We start from the raw sequence: 6,000 nt of genomic DNA on the forward strand, positions 1-6,000 counted from the left end.
GTCCAGTGTATCTGCTGAGCTGATATTGATTCCCTCACCTTCTCTGCCTGGCAGAAAGCTTTATTTGATGTATGGGCTGCCCTCCATGCTATTTCTGAATATGGGGTTGTTATATAATCACCCCCCATAAATCAATATAATCACTCATTATATTGATTGTAACTTGCAATGTATCAATAGATTCATTTAATATACAATATTTACACTGCAGTTATGATTATGCCCCACAATTGTGATGGGTAAATCCTTATATCTGTAAGTCCTCTATGTTCACCACACTGTACATAAGTATAGTGCTTGTGTTGTATCATCTGTAATCCCTGTATATACGTCTGGTGAAGGTTGGCCAGACCACGACGCAGGCTCATCACAAGGGTGCTATGGTCAGTGCAGGGTTTTATGACCAGAGGGAGGTTCCTATAGGACAGAGCTGCTCAAACCCAGTCCTCAAGAGCTACCAACAGGTCAAGTTTTCAGGATTTCTGTCTGTAGAAACAGGTGGGATAATCACTAACTCACCTGTGCATGATTAAAGAGATCCTGAAAACATGTACTGGAGGACTGAGTGTGGCACCCTCTGCTAGAGGACATAATTTATTGGGTGGGAAGCAGGGCCATCTTTTCCATTGGGCACGACGGGCAGGTGCCCGGGGGCCCCACGGGCAAGGGGGCCCCATAGGCAGGGCTCTTAATTGGAATATATATATATATATATATATATATATATATATAATATATATATATCTATCTCTCTCTCTTTTTCTCTCTCTCTCTCTCTCTCTCTCTCAATATATATATATATATATATATATATATATATATATATATTATATATATATATATATATATATATATATATGTAGGGGCCCGGTGCACTGCCTTGCCCGGGGGCCCAAAATGTTGTTAAGATGGCCCTGGTGGGAAGTGACCTTTTACCATAATCCTGTCTACCGTTCAGTCTGATTTAGTGACCTTACACAGTATAAGTATAACCTGGATTGTTACTACTTATAGAAGCATTGACTTGCCCTGTTTACATCCATTTTGTTATCTTCCAAACTCTTAAAGGAAAACCTTCTCCGCATAAGTTTCCTCAATTCTTGAAACTGACAGAACAAAATATAATTGTTTTGTTTCATAATCGGCGCAATTAAGTTTTGTACGTGGTTGCCATGGTAACTCTACAGCCGGTTTTGTCTTCGTGATGCCGCACGTCTCTGCTGCCTAACTACAGGGTTTGATCTACAGCCAGTAATGTATATGTTATTTAACCTAAAAGTGCCGTGGGCGGCATGGTGGATCAGTGGTTAGCACTTCTGCCTCACAGTGCTGGGGCCATGAGTTCAATTCCTGACCATGGCCTTATCTGTGTGGAGTTTGTATGTTCTCCCCGTGTTTGCGGGGGTTTCCTCCAGGTGCTCCGGTTTCCTCCCACACTCCAAATACACACCGGTAGGTTAATTGGCTGCTATTAAAATTGACCCTAGTCTGATTGTCTGTGTGTATGTATGTTGGGGAATTTAGACTGTAAGCCCCAATGGGGCAGGGACTGATGTGAATAGTGATGATGATATAAAGGTTTAAATTCTGATTGATAATAGTTTCTCAGCTTGTGGTACATGTACCTCTGACTCAGATACTGCTGCCTGTCACATTAACCCAACATCCTCCGTTTATTAGGAATGAAGAAGGAATATATAAAACACTTAAAACAAATATCATTTATTTTTTAAACATTCAAAGACAAATCTATTGGTAAATATTCATATTGACACTTTGTATAAATGTACCCACATAAGGGATACAGAGCTGGTAACACTTGTTTGAGGAGTCGGGTTCTGTGTCTCTCTCATTATAAGAGTCACAGCCCCCCCCCCCCCCCCCCCCCCCTCTGCTTATTACTGACCACAACAGTGCACAATGCTGCCCTCTAGGGTAATATAGAGGTAAGACATGCTGGCATTATGTCAGTGCCATGCTGAGTATGAACTCTTGTAGGGAAGGGGCTTGCCAACCAGCCCCAGCTATATGGGAACATAGATATCAGGAACATACATGAGCATTTTGGGGGGTACCAAGGCCACTGGTAGATCTCAGAGATGTAAAATGTGTCTGTGTTAATATTATACTGAGAAAAACACTAAATGGATGAATAAAGTTTGATATATTCTACGTGTGGGTATAATGTTTCTGTGTTGTGTTCGCACAGCGCTCGGTGTCTGTAATACATATATCATGGGCCTGAATCCCTCCTTACACTCATCTACATTCAGATCACACAGAAGTGCCATTGTGTCAGTTTATAGAACAGTGCAATGGAGAATATTCGCTCATTGACGCAATTACAAAATGGCTGCCCATAGTGGACCACGTTCCCAAAAATGTCTGGGACTGGTCCCGCTTCCAAGCTCACCACACAGCCCCTCATGTCATGCCTGTTCTAAGGCCGCGTCCATAAGGGCAACTTTAAAGTTTGGTGGAGGAACAATGGTCTGGGGCTGTTGTCCATGGTTAGTCCCAGTGAAGGGAAATATTAATTACAGCACACAACAACATGCTACTGTGCTTCCAGATTTGTGGTAACAGTTTGGGGAAGGCCCTTTTCTGTTTCAGCATAGTAATGCCCCGGGCACAAAGTGAGGACCATCAAAAAATGGTTTCCCGAATTTGGTGTGGAAGAACGTGACTGGTCTGCACAGAGCCCCGACCTCAACCCAACCAAACACCTGTGGGATGAATTGGAACGCTGTCTGCGAGCCAGACCTTATCGCCCAACGCCCAACCTCACTAAGGCTCTTGTGCCTGAATGGATGTGGCTCTCTGCAGTCATGTATCACACACAGTGGTTAGCCTTCCCAGAAGAGCGGGGGCTGTTATAGCAGAAAAGGGGACCAACTCCTTATTAATGCCCATGGTTCTGGAATGAGATGTTCAACAAGCGCCTATGGACATGATGATCGGGTTGTAGTGTAAATATGAAGTCAGGAATGGACATTTCAGTGTTGATATAGACCAATGTTGGCTAACCTGTGACACTCCAGGTGTTGGGAAACTACAAGTTCCAGCATACCCTTCCAGTAATAAGCTGCTATATATTAGCAAAGCATGCTGGGACTTGTAGTTTCACAACACCTGGAGTGTCACAGGTTAGCCAACACTGATATAGAGTCAGTCCCGAGAATCTGAATTCTCTGCTGTCTGGGACAGCTGTTGTACACAGACCTGGTTACTGGACGCAGCTCAGATCAGTGAGTCCTCAGCCTCTGTGCCCTCAGTGCTGGGGGCAGCCTGGTTAGATATACTGGTCTGAGTATAACATACAAGGTGTAGTCTGCTTGAAGATGGGACTTGACATCTGGGATGATTCCAGCCAACGACAATGACGTGACGCCATCTCCGTGATGATACCAATATCTGACGCTCTGAGCACAACCAGCCACATTCATATAACCTCACCGGGTAACATAAAGCTTATTTATTGTGTTGTTGTTCTTGTCTGGTCTGCACCGGACTTCACTCTGCGATGATATATAGTGGGTGTTATAATGTGACCCCCCCACAGTCATACTATAAAATATTGTGTCTGGATAATATTTAGCAACATCACCGCCAGCTCCCAGCTAGCAGGAAAACTGCACAATATCCATGTGGGGTATTGGAAGTGATATCATTCATGTGTTTGTGCAGTATTTATATAAAGCTGGCTGTTGTCTTCAAATATAACTTTCATATCACTACGATCAGATCTCTCACTATTGTATATAGACTGTGTGTGTATATATATATATATATATATATATATATATATATATATATATATATATATATATATATATATATATATGGTTGTGGTCTCCCCTCCATCACCCGTCCTACAGACGTCTCACTCTCCACCATCGTGTGAGCTCTGACGTCCTCTGTGCTCTGATGATGACTGCCAGGGATTGATCTTACTGATGACAGACGAGCACTTTACTTTATTTGGAGGATTTAAGAAAACAGCAATTTAATTCCAAACTCTGAATTGTTTCTTTACAACTCACTAATAGCTCTGAGGTGTTGTCATTTCCATGACATACAGTAATGTTACCTAATTGTTCTGTAATTATATCATTTATATGTATATTCTTTACATCAGGGGGTAGACAACCTGCAACTCTCCAAATTTGTCCCAGGGTGTCCTTGCATGCTGGAGCTTGTAGTTCCACAGTAACGGGAGAGCTTTAGGTGTCCTAAGCCTTCAGTATAGTGATGGTACTCTCGTTGCTCAGGATTTACATGTAGACCCTTCTTACACCCTACAAACGACACTTCAGATTCAGCTGTGAGATGTCTTCAGCATATAGGATCACATTATACACATGATCCTCTCTATGCCGTGAAGTTGATAGGTCCGTACTCTGAGCCCCGTTCCGGCACCCAGAATGGATGATATTGGGCCGAACGGTCGTTTATCGTGTGATTGACCCAATATTCGTCTGAAAACCCTACAGTGCATACCAAGCCTAACGCTGCACACAACCAGCACACAGGAGTGAGGTTAGTAAGCACCAATCCCGGTACTAGATGTGGTAGATAAGTGGGCACACAGTAAGATTCCCACCACTCAGTGACACTATCACTGCCCTCCAATCAGACACATCCACCTTTTAGCGGGGACGGTATTTTGAGCTCCCGAGGCAGCGGAGAGGAGGAGGAGCCAATTTGTCACATATTGCCCCGCCCCTTTCACATAACGCCCCCACCTCCCTCCTCTCCCGGGAGCACACTTACTCCTGTGTTGTCACATCCCCTCCCCCATGAACTCTGAAATCAGACCCCAGGAATCAGCTCACAACGGGACTTAAATTATGGGACCACTTCTGGAAAGTCGGGATGGTTGGCAGGTATCATAAGTCCCAATTGTCCTGATTTCAGCGAGACAGTCCTGATTTTAGGGCTCTGCCCTGGTTTCCCACCCACAGACATGTTTGTCCCACAGGTGGGAATGTTAGGAGGTTTCAGCCATGCAGATCAGGGCACCGCGCACCGTTACAGCGCATCGCTGGGTAACAGTGGAAAATTTGGGTAGGGCCCAATGATTCCTCTGTGGCCCCCTGGGCCACTTCTGGGCATCCGTGACCCACTGCGTATGAGCTGCTCAGAAGAGGACCCCTCTCTGCTCTGGACAGTACTGCGGGAGTCTGGGAGGGGGTCTCGGAGAGGGGGTGACCTAGAAGTGCTGAACCCCCTACCTCCGGGGTGTAGCTGCTGCACCCACAGTAGTTCTGTCACTGAATATAATAATACACTATAACAGGGTGCAGGTAATAAGAGTATAAAATAATAAACAATTAGTCATAAAGATCAGATATCACTTTATAGAATAACGAAGATGTAAAACAAACAGACCCCAACTCATCCGTTCATGTCCCATTATGATATCACAGCTGTCACAATGAGCAAATTCTTCACTATTCAGTGGCGCTTATTCCACTTGGACCATTTTCTTGTCTCTAATAATCACCCTGCGACCACCTGATTGGTGCCCACGGTGACTGGCAGAGGCAGAAGTGCTAACCACTTAGCCATTGTGCTGCCCACAGTGGACTACCTTGGGCTGGGTCACTAATAGGCTGCTGAGCCGGGCTCACCTTCCCTGGGTACAACGTGCCAGCCAGCCCCTGCCCACTAGTGGATACTCACCTGATCCTAAAATTTGGAGCACGTAGATCAGTGAGGGAAGAGCCAGGCAGCCAGCAGGTAGCCGGGACCTGCTAAACTGGAATGTGGCTGTCACTGGTCGGGGAAGAGAGTGATTAGTGTCTGCACTAAAAGCACCAGGTGGGTGACAGCCGAAGTTTCCTGGACGACATCAACACCTGGGCTCCTGTCGGCCCCTCCCTGCAGGTAGCAAGGCGTGGCCCAGGCAGGTGACGACTGGCGAAGTGATGAGGACTCACATTACCTGCCGGAGACACCTGTAACTCTATATCCAGCCCCAGGAGAGGCAGCCGTCCC

The sequence above is a fragment of the Mixophyes fleayi genome, chromosome 2, assembly GCF_038048845.1.
Source record: "Mixophyes fleayi isolate aMixFle1 chromosome 2, aMixFle1.hap1, whole genome shotgun sequence".
In the NCBI taxonomy this organism is placed as follows: Eukaryota; Metazoa; Chordata; class Amphibia; order Anura; family Limnodynastidae; genus Mixophyes; species Mixophyes fleayi.